General features: G+C 38.1%; 1 protein-coding gene and 1 non-coding gene across 2 annotated transcripts in view; one reads left to right on the top strand and one right to left on the bottom strand.

Annotated features, from left to right (window-relative positions):
• KATNBL1 (katanin regulatory subunit B1 like 1) overlaps nucleotides 1-19202 on the top strand; it is a 54011-nt gene that overhangs the window by 14303 nt on the left and 20506 nt on the right. The window lies entirely within an intron of this gene.
• TRNAC-ACA (transfer RNA cysteine (anticodon ACA)) lies at nucleotides 12659-12731 on the bottom strand. Its single transcript has one exon. It is a non-coding gene; the product is annotated as a tRNA-Cys (tRNA).

Raw genomic sequence — 19202 nt, forward strand, 5'->3', positions numbered from 1 at the left:
TGCAAAGAAATAGAGGAAAAGAACAGAATGGGAAAGACTGGAGATCTCTTCAAGAAAATGAAAGATACCAAGGGAACATTTCATGCAAAGATGGGCTCGATAAAGGACAGAAATGGTATGGACCTAACAGAAGCAGAAGATATTAAGAAGAGGTGGCAAAAATGCACAGAAAAACTGTACAAAAAAGATCTTCATGACCCAGATAATCATGATGGTATGATCACTCATCTAGAGACAGACATCCTGGAATGTGAAGTCAAGTGGGCCTTAGAAAGCATCACTATGAACAAAGCTAGTGGAGGTGATGGAATTCCAGTTGAGCTGTTTCAAATCCTGAAAGATGATGCTGTGAAAGTGCTGCACTCAATATGCCAGCAAGTTTGGAAAACTCAGCAGTGGCCACACGACTGGAAAAGGTCAGTTTTCATTCCAGTCCCAAAAAAAGGCAATGCCAAAGAATGCTCAAACTACCGCACAGTTGCACTCATCTCACATGCTAGTAAAGTAATGCTCAAAATTCTCCAAACCAGGCTTCAGCAATACGTGAACCGTGAACTTCCTGATATTCAAGCTGGTTTTAGAAAAGGCAGAGGAATCAGAGATCAAATTGCCAATATCCACTGGATCATGGAAAAAGCAAGAGAGTTCCAGAAAAACATCTATTTCTGCTTTATTGACTATGCCAAAGCCTTTGACTGTATGGATCACAATAAACTGTGGAAAATTCTGAAAGAGATGAGTTAGTCAAAAGAGAGTTGGAATTTTGTTTGGTCTGATTGATGGAAATCATGTATCATCATGTCGTACCCACTGAATTGCCAGAAATCTGTATTTTTCATGGTTGCCCTTCTTTCCTGAATTTGACATATCTCACACCAGCTTTCCCTGGGAAACTGAATTAACAGAAGAATGATGAATCACTCAGCAAATAAAAAAGCCCCTGGGGTTTACTCCAGATACTAGGGGTTCTGAGTTGTTAAGAACATGGCCTCAGAATGAGAGTACTTAAGTCTTATGATTTGAACATTTAATAATATCAGGCTCTGGTAACTTGGTAAATCCATTTCCTCAATAGGAATAAAGCTTTGTACAGGAAATCTGGGCCACGTGATAGGGCGCCCTTTTGCTGGACAGTGCATGAATAAGCACCGGCTCTGCTTGCTTCGGTGCTTCTCTTTTCTTCCCCCATCATTGCTCACCTCCTCTCTCCCCCGCTCCAGTTTATACCCCATCTCATTGACACACATTTCAAAATGTTAACCTTCAGTCAGATTGGACTAGCGGATTCTTTACCAGCTGAGCCGCAGGGAAGTCCCCTAGAAGGGATTACAAGGCTTCAAAAGAAATGAAGCAAGTCAACAGAATGTATCATTACCCTGCCAGTGTAATAGAGTTTCATATAGTTTATAAAAAGCACACTTGACATACCAGTTTGTCACTTTGAGTAGTACAAATGTTCGCTGCCTTTTCTAAACCACCCCCACCCAGATATACTGAGAAATGAAGGTCACCTTTAGGGAATCATGTAATCTTTTTTTTTTAATCTGGCTTGACATTAAAATGCATGTGTTTTTAGTTCCTACTTGTGATAAGTTGTGCCTGCTCTACACTGGGTCACATGGTCTGCTTCGCACACCGTTTATGTTGAAATAGTTATGAAAATGTGTCTTACACATGGATTAAAATTTGGTAAAACACTCATTGAGTGGAGTGTTGGACTGGATGAGTCCTACTGGCCTTGAATCTGTTGCTACTCTCTGTAGAATGACTCTTGAAGTACCTTAGCTCTAAGCCATTCTGTTCTATTTCCTATTTTTAACTCAAAGAGCAACCCCACCCCACCCGCTCTTAGATACATGATATCACTATGCTTAACATAATCTATTGTAATTGCTTGCTTGTGTTTCTCCCTCTGTAAAGATGATGATGATGGTGAGAATTTTACAGTAGGAAAGTTTGGGAATTTTAAGGTTATAAGCAGAAATGAAGCAGGAAATTGCTAGTTACTATGATGTAGTTGTAGGTAATACTGAGATTTTTCTTCTACCTAAAGTGATTCAAGTCATAAATTTTACAGTTATTTTGTGTTGTTTTATATAACTTTAGAATTTGTGTGTTTCAAAGCTTAAGAAACTTATATTTCCTATTTTAATGTATTGTCCTTCTGTGTTTAAAAAGAAACAATTATTTTATTTAAAATGTAATTTTTTTTTATACTGGGAAAAATGATACAGAAGAATAAACCAAAGAAAATGATTTAGTCTTAATATTGTAGAGACATAAACAAGAAATAAAGAATTCAACTGTAATACCACTCTTCAGGAAGAACTTGTTATCCTTTCAGTGTCTTTTGTTTTCCTGTGCTTATGTCCCCATAGACAGAAACATTTAACAAATTTAGGAACTAGTATTAATATTTGCTGACACCATGAGTCTTGTTTCTCACAACAGAGGCAGCTTTCTTAGTGATATTTGTGTATAACTCAGTGAGAGCTAACATTTACTGAGTGATTAGCCATGTGCTAGGCATTGTGGTTAAGTGGATTATTTTGTTTAATCCTCATAACTGTACTCTGAAAATAGGAGGTTAAGTAACTTGCCTAATATCACATAACTAGTAAATGGTTAAAGCAGGAGTCCAACCCAGGAAGTCTGACTCCAGGACTCGTGGCCCCATTACCACATACTGCCAGGTCCTTTCAGTTTTATCACATAAGAAAAATATAACCTACTAAATATTTCAAGTGCAAACTAAAACATTATTTATTATCTGTCAGATTTTGAAAGGGAAAAATTGATGATACCGAGTCTTCTCTCACTGGGAGTGCTGAGAGGCTCTTTCTCTGCCTCTGTCGGCCAGAGTCTGGAGCTGGGGGCAGCTGTCCATCTCTGCCACATTTGCTGCGCTTACCTGGTCACCCAGCTTGGAAAATGTGAAAATCTAAAATAGGAGTTTAAAACCATTGTTTCTGTGAAAACTAATGAGGGTACTGTGGATAGACTGGATGAAGGCAAGTGGTTCAACAACGTTGTCAAATTTAGTGTGGGCTAGAAAACTAAAGACAAAAAAAAAAAGAAAACTAAAGATAAGTAAAGTAAAACTGTAACAGTTTAGGATTTTGCACTGGTCATGCTTTGTATCAATGAGTTCTTGGGCCACTTTAAAGAAATCCAAAGTAGAAGTCATAGATGATGAGTATGCATTATTTTTAGATTTTTAAATTTAAATGTCTAAGGTATGTGTATGCATCTGTCACTTTCTTTTTTTGTGAATTCTCAAAATGATTTTTTAAATGATCAGCCACCACTCCCTGTCACATTATATGAAAGGATTCTTACTGTATATTTCAAGAGCTCTAAAACCATATTTTTCAGCCCAGTAATACACTTATCCAAAGGAAATAATCAGATATGTACAAATACTTAATGTATACAGATGTTCATCAAGTATTTTCTGTAATAGCAAAAATAAAAACAAACAGTATCCATGTGATAAAATATATATTAATTTAAATAATTTCCAAGAAGACTTTTTAATATATAGTAAAATATATATTAATGATAAAATGCAACACATAAAACTAACTGCATAAGAAAAAACCCACCAGAATATTATTTGGTGGTTGAATTATTGGTATTAAAATAAAATTTTTAATTTTAATTTGTTTTAAACTAACATTTGCATGAAATGCAAAATTTAGTATAAAGGGAATATAAAGTAAAAACTTTTCTCAGCTGGCCCCTACCTGTGCAGTTCACCTCTGTAGAAGCATTCAGTGTTTCATGGAATATTGTAAAGTGAGAGATAATTTTTATCAGTGTTTATTTCTGATTTTTTTTTTTTTTTTATGCAGCAGTCTTCATTTGCTCCCAAATCAGGATTGTGGAGGGAGGGACAGTTGTTTTTGTTTCTATCTCCTCCCACCCCACCCGACTTTCACAGTGTTATTTTCATTTATTTATTTATTTATTTTTATTTTTAATTAAAGGACAGTATTACTCCTGAGACAAAGCTGACTGCGTCTATAGTCAATAAAGGAGTACCACCTCTAGCCCAAAGAACAAGATCATACCATTTTAACTGTGTCTTTGAGAACATTGCAGTATATATAGCCCACATATTAAGCTTTGCTTATTGAATCACTAGTTCTTATAACATAAAAGTTTAATCACATAGAAAAATAGAAAGGATAGTGGTATGACCATCTCAGTTACCCAGGTTCAGCAGTTACTAACATTTCTTGTTTCACTGATTTTCTGTTTCTCTTTGCAAATCCTATACATCATCTCTTTCATGGTATGATGTATATATCTCTGAAAGACTCATTTAAAAAAAAGATGTATGTCTTATTCTCATATACTGTTGGGAATGTAAAATAGTGTAAAAAAGATTGATGATTTTGTTACAAAGTTAAACAATACCTTCCATAATAGCTTTTCCATTCCTTAGGTCTTTTCCCAAGAGAAATGAAAGTATCTGTTCATCCTAAGACTTGTACATGACTGTTCATAGCAATTTTATTAGTAATAGCCAAAACTGGAAACAGTCCAAATCGCTATTAGCAGATAAATGGATAAACAAATTGTGGATATCCATACTGCTCTGCAATAAAAAAGAATAGACTATGTATATATAGCATGGATTATTCTCAAAATAATTATGTTGAATGAAAGAAACTATCTCCTTCCAAAAAAGAATATATACTGTATGAGTCTGTTTACATAAATTCTAGAAAATGTAAAATAGCTTATAGTGACAGAAAGCAGATCTAGTGGTTGGGGACAGATTAAAAAGGAACAGAGGAAATTTTTGAAGGTGAAAGATAGATAATGGTTTAATGGCTGTATATGTGCATACACTTCTATTTTTTTTATTATTATTATTATTTTTTTTATTTACTTTGTGCCTTCTGGCTTTTATTTTATTTTATTTTTTTTAATTTTAAAATCTTTAATTCTTACATGTGTTCCCAAACATGAACCCCCCTCCCTCCTCCCTCCCCATAACATCTCTGTGGGTCATCCCCATGCACCAGCCCCAAGCATGCTGTATCCTGCGTCAGACATAGACTGGCAATTCAATTCTTACATGATAGTATACATGATAGAATGCCATTCTCCCATATCATCCCACCCTCTCCCTCTCCCTCTGAGTCCAAAAGTCCGTTATACACAGCTGTGTCTTTTTTCCTGTCTTGCATACAGGGTCGTCATTGCCATCTTTCTAAATTCCATATATATGTGTTAGTATACTGTATTGGTGTTTTTCTTTCTGGCTTACTTCACTCTGTATAATCGGCTCCAGTTTCATCCATCTCATCAGAACTGAATCAAATGAATTCTTTTTAACGGCTGAGTAATACTCCATTGTGTATATGTACCACAGCTTTCTTATCCATTCATCTGCTGATGGACATCTAGGTTGTTTCCATGTCCTGGCTATTATAAACAGTGCTGCGATGAACATTGGGGTACATGTGTCTCTTTTAATTCTGGTTTCCTCGGTGTGTATGCCCAGCAGTGGGATTGCTGGGTCATAAGGTAGTTCTATTTGCAATTTTTTAAGGAATCTCCACACTGTTCTCCATAGTGGCTGTACTAGTTTGCATTCCCACCAACAGTGTAGGAGGGTTCCCTTTTCTCCACACCCTCTCCAGCATTTATTGCTTGCAGATTTTTGGATCGCTGCTATCCTGACTGGTGTGAAGTGGTACCTCATTGTGGTTTTGATTTGCATTTCCCTAATAATGAGTGATGTTGAGCATCTTTTCATGTGTTTGTTAGCCATCCGTATGTCTTCTTTGGAGAAATGTCCATTTAGTTCTTTGGCCCATTTTTTGATTGGGTCGTTTATTTTTCTGGAATTGAGCTGCATAAGTTGCTTGTATATTTTTGAGATTAGTTGTTTGTCAGTTGCTTCATTTGCTATTATTTTCTCCCATTCAGAAGGCTGTCTTTTCACCTTGCTGATATTTTCCTTTGTTGTGCAGAAGCTTTTAATTTTAATTAGATCCCATTTGTTTATTTTTGCTTTTATTTCCAGAATTCTGGGAGGTGGATCATAGAGGATCCTGCTGTGATTTATGTCTGAGAGTGTTTTGCCTATGTTCTCCTCTAGGTGTTTTATAGTTTCTGGTCTTACATTTAGATCTTTAATCCATTTTGAGTTTATTTTTGTGTGCGGTGTTAGAAAGTGATCTAGTTTCATTCTTTTACAAGTGGTTGACCAGTTTTCCCAGCACCACTTGTTAAAGAGATTGTCTTTACTCCATTGTATATTCTTGCCTCCTTTGTCAAAGATAAGGTGTCCATAGGTGTGTGGATTTATCTCTGGGCTTTCTATTTTGTTCCATTGATCTGTATGCCTGTCTTTGTGCCAGTACCATACTGTCTTGATGACTGTGGCTTTGTAGTAGAGCCTGAAGTCAGGCAAGTTGATTCCTCCAGTTCCATTCTTCTCTCTCAAGATTGCTTTGGCAATTCGAGGTTTTTTGTATTTCCATACAAATCTTGAAATTATTTGTTCTAGTTCTGTGAAAAATATGGCTGGTAGCTTGATAGGGATTGCATTGAATTTGTAAATTGCTTTGGGTAGTATACTCATTTTCACTATATTGATTCTTCCGATCCATGAACATGGTATATTTCTCCATCTATTAGTGTCCTCTTTGATTTCTTTCATCAGTGTTTTATAGTTTTCTATATATAGGTCTTTAGTTTCTTTGGGTAGATATATTCCTAAGTATTTTATTCTTTTCGTTGCAATGGTGAATGGAATTGTTTCCTTAATTTCTTTTTCTACTTTCTCATTATTAGTGTATAGGAATGCAAGGGATTTCTGTGTGTTGATTTTATATCCTGCAACTTTACTGTATTCATTGATGAGCTCTAGTAATTTTCTGGTGGAGTCTTTAGGGTTTTCCATGTAGAGGATCATGTCATCTGCAAACAGTGAGAGTTTTACTTCTTCTTTTCCAATTTGGATTCCTTTTATTTCTTTTTCTGCTCTGATTGCTGTGGCCCAAACTTCCAGAACTGGAGAGGAGCGAGCGACCAAAGGAACCATAACTGATTTAATGAGCCATTACACTTCTATTTTTTATAACTTTTTATTTAAAAATGTTTTGACTGTGCTGGGTCTTAGCTGTGTGTGGGTTCTCTCTGGTTGCGGTGGCTTCTCTTGTTGCAGAGCATGGGCTCTAGAGTGTGTGGGCTCAGCTCAGTAGCTGTGGCGCACGGGCCTAGTTGCCCCATGGCATGTGGGATCTCCTTGGACACAAGCCCGTGTCCCCTATATTGGCAGACAAATTCGTTTCCACTGAACCATCAGGGAAATCCCATACATACACTTTAAATGTGTGAAGTTTGAAAGCCAAAGTGTAGTTGCTCAGTCGTGTCCGACTCTTTCCGACCCCATGGACTGTAGCCTGCCAGGCTCCTCTGTCCGTGGAATTCTCCAGGCAAGAATACTGGAGTGGGTTGCCATGCCCTTCTCTAAGGGACCAAACCTGGGTCTCCTGCATTTCAGGCAGATTCTTTACCATCTGAGCCATGTTACTTATACTTTAGAGTTATAAACAATTATCCTTAACATCACATATCCAGTTGATATTCAAATTTCCCTGATTCTTACACATCTTAACAGTTTTTTAAAAGTAGGACAGATGTATTTCGTTGATACAGCCTCTCTTAATATGCAGATTCCTCCTCTTTTTTTCCTTGCAAAGTATTTGTTGAGGAAACTGAGTTTTGTGCCCTAAAAAATTTCTGTATTCTGGATATTTTATAATTCCATCCTTAAAGTGCTTAGTGAGTTCCTCTCTGTATTTCCTCTAAACTGGTAGTTGGTAACAGATGATTAAGGCTTGCACTCAGGTTAGATATGGTTAGGTTTTTTGACAAGAATACTTAATAGTAGTGTTTTGTAATATTTCTTGTATGTATCACGTCATTGGGACGTCAGGAGGCATATAATGTTTGGTTGCCTCCTTCTTTGTAATGATAAAGTTGATTAGTGATTTGGATATTGTCAACCTGATTTATCCATTGTGAAGTTTTCCATCAGCTTCTGAATCTTTTTTTGCTTTCTATTCATGTTCAAATCGAATAACCATTTTTGAAGGAGAACTGACAATACAGAAATAGGGAAAGCCCTCGATACTGATTTTTGAGTTTGTAAGTTTAATTTGTTTTTACGATGGTTCATTAATTAGGAGCTTTCCTTCATTTCATTTTCACAATTTCTTGTTTTTCTTTAGGACTCAGATCTAGTGTAACCTGAGGCATATTTCTGTGTATTTCACTGTCCCTCGCATTAGGTGTGCTGCTACTGCTTTTTTTTTTTCCAGTCTGTACTGTTTTTATTTTATAGCTCTTAATTGTTTTATATTTATTGGCTTTCTTTCCCACCAGGCTGTGAACTTCTTGAGAGATAAGGTGTATACTTTTTTTTTTTTTTTTTTGGCCACACAGTATGTGGGATCTTAGTTCTCAGGATCAGACCCTCACCCCCTGCAAAGGAAGCATGGAGTCTTAACCACTGGACTGCCAGGGAAGTCCAGGCAAGTTATCAATCTTGACACATAGTAGGTTCTCAGTAAATGCATGTTGAATTGAATACATAGCTTACTTGTCTTTAATTATTTTAAAAATTAACCTTAAAAAACTATATACTTTGATCATGATGATACTAATATGCTCCCTGTTGCTCTGTTGAGTTTGGATGGTCTTGTACATCAATGTAAATGAGGGTGTTGAAGTCCCCTGCTGCACTGTCAGTTTCTCCCTTTATGTCTATTAGCATTTGCTTTATATATTTAGATCCTCCTATGTATGCCGGTTTTCTAATTTTGGGGGGAGTCAAGCAGGTAAATACACAAACATTTTCACTTTAATAGAAGGGTAAAATGAGGCTCAGGTATTTCCGAGTGTCTGGGTGAGTGGGAAAGCTAGGAGGGTGAACATGGGTCTGTTTGACCTAACCTTTTAGCTACACTTGCCTTTAAGGTGGAATGAATCTTTAAATTTTCACCCAGGTGGCGAGTTGTAATTCCTACTGCATGATGAGCAGAAAGATTTCTAGACAGCTGAGTGTGGCAGGAGGTGCCTGGAGGCCTTTGCAGGTTAAGATTTTAACTTCCTTTGGCCTCCAAGTGAGGGTAGTCACGTTGCATCATTGCACAGGGAAGGCATCGAGGGCATCTTGTGTCCTCAGGGCTGGATACAGCCCACATGGATGAGTAGAATATAGAGAAAGCCAGAAGGGCAGGCCTCAGTAATCACCTGTCAAAACAGATATATATTCCAGATGCTTTGAAGAATGTTTCTGGAACCTCTAGGCCTGAAGTGTGGACCTCAGTTTCTTGGCAAAAAAAGAATGGATGTGAGCCCAGTGAGCCTTATTTCTCAGTTCCAACAAGCGAGTTCTGAGTATCCAAGGAGCCTAGCGAAAAGCTCTGAATGACATGTGCTCTGCACCCCAGTTTTTTCAAGTCAGGTTATTGAGATATTATTTATGTGGTCTTCGACATATGCACAGATGTATAAATACTACCACAGTCAGGATATGGAGCATGTCCCTCACCATGAGAAGTACCCTCCTATCCCTTTGTGGCAACATCTCCCTTCTTCCAGACTTTGGCAAAAAATTGATATGTTTGTTTCCCTGTAATTTTGCTTTTCTAGGAGGTCAAAAATGAAGTATGGTATGTAGCCTTTTGAATGTCTCATTTAGCATAATGCATTTGAAACTTACTCATACATCATGTTTTTCAATAATTTGTCCCTTTTTTATTAGAGAGTAGTTGATACAGAAAATAAATCTAGAAGACTAAACATTTTAACTGGGCCAAGATGAGGATGACCATACATCCTAATTTGCTTGGGATGGTTTATGCCTCTTGACCCAGAATAATTTTTAGTAGTATTTTCTTTTATTCTGAAATGTGTCCTGGTTTGGATGATAAGTTGTATGGTTGTTGTAAACTGAGTGACAAGATATGGTCAGATTTGCCTTCCAAAATACCAGAGTCATATATATTTACACTTAACATGAATATGAGTGATAATAGCATTAATAACTTGCATGCAATCTTATTTTGAACTTTGCAACAGTCTTATTTTGTGTTTGAGAAAACTGATAGAGAATAGAATCAATTTTGATCTGTAGATCATGAGATTGAAAGTGGTTAAAATGTGCATTGTCTCTCTATGCATTCACCCTTAATAACTCTTATTAGTTGAGACACAGTTTACTGTACTGGTTAAGGTGGAGGCAGTGGTGGCAGAGTGCCTGAGCTCTAGTCCTAACTCACTGCTTTTTTGCCGTTTCACAAATTGTATAAGCTTTCTGTCCTTCAGTTTTCTACACTATAGAAAGGGTGTACTATGATGTAACTACAGTGCCTATGGCTAGCATGTTGTAAGCTTTTGATAAAGGGTGCTATTATTTTTAATTATATTACCATTATTTCATTAACACTATTGCGATGAAACCTCCCTCCCTCAACAGAAAACCTCCCTTTCCCCCATGTGAAAAATATAGTAAGGAATATTTTGCTCAGCTTTCCTTATAATTAAAAAAGTTATTAATCTCTAATAGTATCATTATGATGGTTATATATAATACTATTATTATGATTATGGAGGCCTTCAATATTTAGATAAATAGTTTAGTCTTGATGTAGTAAATCAATTCTACAGAGTCTTCCTTGGAACATCAGCATCTTTCAAATTTTATATGTATTGGTCAAAATTTTAAATTTTTTTAAGAAGTAGGATGGTGGCTGAGTTTGGGAATCAGTTAAATAAAATTATGCAGGGTCCCTCAGAGCCTTTTTAGTGTATTTAACTAATTTCCAAGCAGTAATTTAACATCTAACATATCTAAACTTAGGTGAACAGAGTAAAATATTCCCTAAAATCTATGTGGATACTCTAAACATAATTTGGGAAATTTGTAGTAAACAGTAGGAAATTTTTAGAGATTTAGGGATTTTACCAACATCATAGCTTGCAAAGACTGATTTGTAGGGACTGGAAGAGACTGAAGGCAAGAAAATGAAATAATCCGTACACTAAGTAGTCTTGAAGTGATTGGGCTAGTGTTCTGACAGTGGAAAATGAAAGGCCCAGATGGATCCATGAAATACTTTGAAGAAAGATTCAAGAAGACATCATGATTGGGACCTCCCTGACAGTCCAGTGGTCAGGACTCCGTGCTTCTGCTTGGCTCCAACCCCTGCTCTGGAAACTGAGAGCCTGCATACTAAAGAGTGACCAAAAAAAAGAGAAAAAACGACTTAGTGATTGATTCAAAGGAAGGAGCGAGGAGGCAAGATAACTCCTAGGTTTCCAGTCTGAGAGACGTTTCATGCTAGTAATTTAATATTTGGTAGCTAGGAGGGGAGCCATTTGGCCCGCCATTTGGCCCACCATTGGAAGCGAGCAAAGAGGTTTGTTCTAGGTGTGTTGACTTGGACCTACCAACGGTAGATCAGGAAGTCAAATACATAGACGTTAGAGGAGAGTCTGGACCTATGGAAAAAACTGAAGCTATGAAAGCATATTTTTCCAATTTTAGTGTAGAGAGAAGGGAGTTGATAAAGGAAAAGGTGTCAGAAAGGAGTAAGGGAACAAGGAGAATCAAGGTAGTGCTGTGTCCTGTGAACAGGAAGATTGAGGGTCTGAGGGTGAAGTGATGGAAAAGCTGATGGTGATGATGAAGAGCGAGCAAAGTCTGTGGAGCTGGCTGGGCTGACCTCAGTGGGCCTCATCGGTGGTCCAGAAGGCTCCCTTATAGGTTCAAGTAACCTTGAAGGTACAGTTGTTTTTGTTTTTTCTGATAAGAGGGTAGAATAAAAGCAAGGTTATAAAGGGTTAAAGAGAAAATGGAAACTAAAAAGCCCTCATTGTAGAAATTTGGCAGGAAAAAGAGGTAGAGAAGGAGTATAGAAGTTGATAGGGGAAACCTGAGCAAGTTTGAAAGCAGAAGAGAAGAATCAGTTCAAAGGGAGACACTGAAGATAAAAAAGTGTGTGTGGGAGCTAAGTCCTAAGTGAAGTGAGAAGGCAAGAACTAAGAAAGTTGGATGGAGTTGCCCTAATTTTGGAAAAGTTAAATTCCTATGAAATGTTACCTCTTTGTGTTGACATGTACACCTTTCTCACTTTTTTACTAAAAGCTAGTTATATAATTTAGCTGCTTTTTTATAAGACTTCTTTTTATAACCTCATTAAGTTAGAATATTATTCAAACTGAAAATAGTTCATATTCATAGTAGAAAATAGAGAAATGTGTAAATGAAGGGAAAAAACTTACCTGTAATTCTACCCGCATAAATAACTTCTGTTAATATTTTGATAGAGCTCTTTTGAATGTGTTAATTCTATACATATAGCTTTTGAAAAACCAGAATTATACTGTACTTCTAATTTTCTATCCTGCCTTTTATAATACTGTTGTTTTTTATTATTCTTCCACTTCACAAGACATTATTTGAAAATAGTGTTTTTAATATTCAGTACTAAGTGAAGTGAAGTTGCTCAGTCGTGTCCGACTCTTTGTGACCCCAGGGACTATAGCCTACCAGACTCCTCCGTCCATGGGATTTTCCAGGCAAGAATACTGGAGTGGGTTGCCATTTCCTTCTCCAGGAGATCTTCCTGACGCAGGAATTGAACCTGGATCTCCTGCATTGTAGGCAGATGCTTTACCATCTGAGCCACCAGGGAAGTAACTGATCCCATTTCAGTCAATTTTGGCATTCTCAATTCCTTTTTTATCACTTTGTTTTTTAACCTGATCCAAATTCCATTATTTGACTTAAGATACCAAAGGATTTATTTAGAGTCTGATAACTGAATTTAGGAGGGAACAATCAGCGTCTCCAGGCCCTGAAGACTGCCCCATAAAATCTCAACTTACCTTCTGTTCCTCTCTCCTGCACTGAAATTCTTAAGGGAAAAAGTCCATGTTCATTTTCCTTTTCATTTGTGTGTGGCGTCTGTCTCTTGGGGAAACCTCTGATTTGTGTTTAAGCCCTTTAAACTCCCTAATGGGCCCTGGAAGAGAGAAAAAAGGTTGCCCTTATAGGATAAGGGAAGGGAAGGCTCCATTATGGTTTATGTTCGTTTGTCGCTCTCTTGTCATCTCCTCAGAAAAATTGGCACTCTCGTCTTATTTGACTATTCAGGATTGAAAATGGTGACTCTATTGTAGCTGGGGATGAATTGGATTCAGTTAGTGAAATCAAAGATACAGTGAATAGCATAGATTCTGCGCCCTACATTCTGCCACTAGCTAGCTAAGTGCCTTTTGGCAAGTTACTTGATCTCTCTAGGTGGAAAAAAAATATTAGTCTGAAGCTTTAAATTTGAAAGCCTCTTTATATCTAACTAGTATACAATAGTGGTGAGTTTTCAGCCTCAAGACTCTGAGGGAATACAATTCACGATCTTTGTGATGAGAGTGATTATATGGTGGTGATTGAAGGAGAATCACTGATACCAGGAATAATTATTATTGTAACTCTGTGTACACCTATGCAAAGTTTCCAAGATGAGGAATGAAATTGCCTAGTTAAGTTGCACAGTTAAACACAGTGCAAATAATTGATATGCTGTAGCATACCGATGTAAAAAGAAAGCTTAGTTCATTTGACCTTGAGCTGTAACTTATTGGAGACAAAAGTCCAGACATGTTTCATTTATGTATGATGAGCTTTTCTCATTGTTGTGAGTAGATGAGAAGTATCTAAGTAATATTTAAAATTATTTAGTCTTTTGATTTCATGAATTCATCCCTTCAGCTTCTTCTACAATGCCACTCATTTTTCTACCTTCTCAAGAAAATGCCCATAAGTAATCACTTTATTGTCTTGATTTAAGAAAACATGCTCCCCTATATCCAAATTCAGAATAGTTATCTCTTTGCTTTTATTCTCTTAAGGCCTGTTTCCTTTTATTCTTTTTTCATTAAAAGAGTGTCCTTTCCAATTTCTAACCACTGCTTTCGACTACTCTTAGTCCTACTTCAGATTATTCTCTTTGCCTGTATTATCAAATGGAGCTTAGGAAACACCTAGAAACCTCAATAAGTGCTTTTAGCTATTTGAATAACACTGTTAAATGCTATTGGGGAAAAGGATAATCCTGTGTTATAGCCCAGGAAAGTTCAGTTCAGTTGCTCAGTCGTGTCTTAACTCTTTGCGACCCCATGGACTGCTGCATGCCAGGCTTCCCTGTCCATCACCAACTCCTGAAGCTTGCTCAAACTCACATCCGTCAAGTCGGTGATGCCATCCAACCATCTCATCCTCTGCCATCCCCTTCTCCTCCTGCCTTCAATCTTTCCCAGCATCAGGGTATTTTCTGATGAGTCAGTTCTTCGTATCAGGTGGCCAAAGTATTGGAGTTTCAGCTTCAGCATCAGTCCTTCCAACGAATGTTCAGGACTGATCTCCTTTAGAATGGACTGACTGGATCTCCTTGCAAGGGACTCTCAAGAGACTTCTCCAACACCACACACACAGTTCAAAAGCATCAAATCTTCGAGACTCAACTTTCTTTACAGTCCAACTCTCACATCCATACGTGACTATTGGAAAAATCATAGCTTTGACTAGATGGACCTCTTTTGGCAAAGTAATGTCTCTCTCTTTTAATATGCTGTCTAGGTTGGTTCCCTGGTGGCTCAGAGGTTAAAGCGTCTGCCTGCAATGAGGGAGACCTGGGTTCGATCCTGGGTCGGGAAGATCCCCTGGAGAAGGAAATGGTAACCCACTCCAGTATTCCTGCCTGGAGAATCCCATGGACGGAGGAGCCTGGTGGGCTACAGTCCACAGGGTCGCAAAGAGTCGGACATGACTGAGTGACTTCACTCACTCACTCACAGATTGGTCATAGCTTTTCTTTCAAGGAGCAAGCATCTTCTAATTTCATGGCTATAGTCACCATCTAATTTTGGAGTCCCCCAAAATAAAGTCTCTCACTGTTTCCATTGTGTTCCCACATATTTGCCATGAAGTGATGGGACCAGATGCCATGATTTAGCTTTCTGAATGTTGAGTTTTAAGTCAGCTTTTTCACTCTCCTTGCTGCTAAGTCGCTTCAGTCATGTCCGACTCTGTGCGACCCCAGAGACAGCAGCCCACCAGGCTCCCCCGTCCCTGGGACTCTCCAGGCGAGAACACTGGAGTGGGTTGCCATTTCACTTTCATTAAGAAGCTCTTTAGTTCTTCACTTTCTGCCATAAGGGTGGTGTCATTTGTGTATATGAAGTTATTGATATTTCTCCCAGCAAACTTTATTCCAGCTTGCACTTCATCCAGCCTGTCATTTCACGTAATGTACTCTGCATAGAAGTTAAGTAGACAGGGTAACAATATACAGCCTTGACATACTCCTTTTCCAGTTTGAACCAGTCTGTTGTTCCATGTCCAGTTCTAACTGTTGCTTCTTGATCTGCATACAGGTTTCTCAGGAGGCAGGTCAGGTGGTCTGGTATTCCCATCTCTTTAAGAATTTTCCACAGTGTGTTGTGATCCACGTAGTCAAAGGCTTTGGCATAGTCAATAAAGCAGAAGTAGATGTTTTTCTGGAACTGTCTTGCTTTTTTGATGATCCAAGAGATGTTGGCAATTTGATCTCTGGTTCCTCTGCGTTTCCTAAATCCACCCTGAACATCTGGACGTTCACGGTTCACATACTATTGAAACCTGGCTTGGAGAATTTTGAACTTTACTTGGCTAACATGTGAGATGAGAGCAATTGTGCAGTAGTTTGAACATTTTTGCCATTGCCTTTCTTTGGGATTGGATTGACCTTTTCTGGTCCTGTGGCCACTGCTGAGTTTTCCACATTTGCTGGCATATTGAGTGCAGTACTTTCACAGCATCATCTTTTAGGATTTGAAATAGCTCAACTGGAATTCCATCACCTCCACTAGCTTTGTTTGTATTGATGCTTCCTAAGGCCCACTTGTTCAGACTCCAGGATGTCTGCTCTAGGTGAGTGATTCCACCATCGTGGTTATCTTGGTCATGAAGATCTTTTTTGTATAGTTATTCTGTGTATTCTTATCACCTCTTCTTAATATCTTCTGCTTCTGTTAGGTCCATACCATTTCTGTCCTTCATTGTGCCCATCTTTGCATGAAATGTTCCTTTGGTATCTCTGATTTTCTTGAAAAGTTCTCTAGGCATTCCCATTCTATTTTTTCCCTCTATTTCTTTGCATTGATCACTGAGAAAGGCTTTCTCTCTCCTTGCTACTCTTTGGAACTTTGCATTCAAATGGTTATATCTTTCCTTTTCTCCTTTGCCTTTTGCTTCTTTTCTTTTCTCAGCTATTTGTAAGGCCTCCTCAGACAATCATTTTGCCTTTTTGCGTTTCTTTTCCATGGGGATGGTCTTGATCATTTACTACCAAATAAATGCATATGACACAAAGCAAAATGGAATGTATAGTGTAAAGATTCTTTGTAATGAGATTTTATTATTACAATGTTGATAATTTGTTTTCTTTTTTTAAACTTAAGTATAATTTATATACCGTAAAATTTACCTGTTTTAAATGTACAGTTCACTATTTATAAGTACATACAGAATTATATAGTTACCAACCCAAATCTAATTTTAGAATATCTCCATTGCCCACCAGAGAGCCCTGTGCCCATTTGTAGTTATTTCCACTCCCAATCCAGCCCTAGGCAACCACTAATCTACTTTCTGTCTCTACAGATGTTACTTTTATGGACATTTCATATAAATGGAATCATGTAATATATAGTCTTTTGTGTTTGCCTTCTTTCACTTAGCCCAAGGTTCGTACATATTGTGACATGTATTAGTATTTCGTTTCTTTTTTGTTACTAAGTAATGTTCCAGACATACTACTTTTTGTTTTCCCTGTCCACCAGTTGATAGTCATTTGGGTCATTTCCACTTTTGGCTGTTCTGAATAATGTTGTTGTATGTCCATTTTTGTGTGGACATAAAGTTTCATTCCTCATGAGTATGTATGTATGTAGGAGTGAAATTTCTGGGTCATACAGTAACTCTAGGGCTTCGCTAGTGGCTCAGAGGTAAAGAATCCGCCTACAGTGCAGGAGACACAGGAGATACGGGTTTGATCCTTGGTCAGGAAGATCCCTTGGAGGAGGAAATGGCAACCCACTCCAGTTGTCTTGCCTAGGAATTCCCATGGCCAGAGGACAGAAAGCAAAGAGGAACTAAAGAGCCTCTTGATGAGGGTGAAGGAGGAGAGTGAAAGAGCAGCCTTAAAACTAAGTATTAAAAAAACTAAGATCATGGCATCCGGCCCCATTACTTCATGGCAAATAGAGGGGAAAAGGTGGAAGTAGTGACAGCTTTCCTTTTCTTGGGCTCTAAGATCACTGCAGGTGGTGACTGCTGCCATGAAATCGGAAGACAATTGCTTCTTGGCAGGGAAGCTAAGATACACTTAGAGTGTTGAAAAGCAGAAGCATTACTCGGCTGACAAACGTTTGTATAGTCGAGGCTGTGGTCTTCCCAGTGGTCATGTATGGTTGTGAAGGATGCACCATAAAGAAGGTGGAGGGCTGAAGAACTGATGCTTTTGAACTATGGTGCTGGAGAAGACTCTTGAGAGTCCCTTAGACAGCAGGGGTGTCAAACCAGTCGATCTTAAGAGAAATCAACCCTGAATATTTTTTTGGAAGGACTGATGCTGAAGCTGAAACTCCAGTATTTTGGTCTTCTGATGCAAACAGCTGACTCATGGAAAAGTCCCTGATGCTGGGAAAGATGGAGGGCAGAAACAGAAGAGGGCATCAGAGGATGAGATGGCTGGATGGCATCATCGATGCAATGGACACGAACTTGGGCAAACTTCAGGAGATGATGAGGGACAGGGAGGCCTGGCATGTTGAAGGGGTCCATGAGGTTGCAAAGAGTCAGACACGACTGGGCGACTGAAGAACAAACAATGAAACACTTTGATTTCTCACAAGTGAATATGTAGATGTGAAATTGCTGGGTCATACAGTAACTCCAGGGCTTCCCCGGGGGCTCAGTGGCAGAGAATCCACCTGTCGTGCAGAAGACACAGGAGACAGAGGTTCGATCCCTGGGTTAGGGAGATCCGTTGGAGGAGGAAATGGCAACCCACTCCAGTATTCTTGCCTAGGAAATTCCATGTATAGGAGAGCCTGGAGGGCTACAGTCCATGGGGTCCCAAAGAGTCAGACACAACTTAACGATTAAACTACAACATGGTAAATCTGTATTCAACATTTTAGGAAACTGTCAAACTGTACCTTTTTACACTCCCACAGTACTGTGTGGAAATGCCAGTTTCTCCATATCCCTGTCAACATGTGCTATTGGTTGTCATTTTTGTTACAGCCATACAAGTGGTTGTGATGCAGTTTCTCATTGTGGCTTTTTGTGTGTTTGTTTTTTTAATTTAATTTTTATTGGAGTATCGTTGCTTTACAATGTTGTGTTGGTTTTCTCTGTACAACAAAGTGGATCAACTATATATATATGTACACACATAGATATATTCCTTGTCTTTTGGATTTCCTTCCCATTCAGGTCACCACTGAAGATTGAATTGAGTTCCCTGTGCTACACAGTAGGTTCTCATTAGTTAATCTAATTTATACAGAGTATCAGTAGTGTATGTATGTCAATCCCAGTCTCCCAATTCATCCCACTCCTCCCCTTTCCCCTTAGTTATCCTTATATTTATTACTCCAGCTTACCACTTCTGTGTTTAAACCTGACTGACTTTAAACCTGATCCCATCCTCTGGCTCCATGTTTTTTCTTTTAGCTGAAAGAAACTTATTTCCGAGTGCAGAGGGAAGACAATTTGTCTAACATTAGAACCTCCTATGTTGGTGACCAGAATATTCTGCCTGATTAAGGAAGACTGGTAAACAGTTTTGAGATCTTGAATTAAAAAGTACTAATTATATTTCCCATTTCAAATATCTGCTGTTTCTCCTTTTCTTGCCTTTCTATGAATTATTTGAACACATTTTAAACATTACATCTTGATTTATCTATATTATTTTTTAGTGTATTTCTTGATATAGCAGTAGCAGTAGCTTCTAGCAAATAGTTCTAGGTATTATGTTACGCATCTGTATTTTATCATAATCTGCTTGAGTGAAATGTGGGAACTTTACCTCCCTTTATGTCCCTTTGTCTTTCCC

Source organism: Budorcas taxicolor, chromosome 10 (genome assembly GCF_023091745.1).
Source record: "Budorcas taxicolor isolate Tak-1 chromosome 10, Takin1.1, whole genome shotgun sequence".
Classification (NCBI taxonomy): domain Eukaryota; kingdom Metazoa; phylum Chordata; class Mammalia; order Artiodactyla; family Bovidae; genus Budorcas; species Budorcas taxicolor.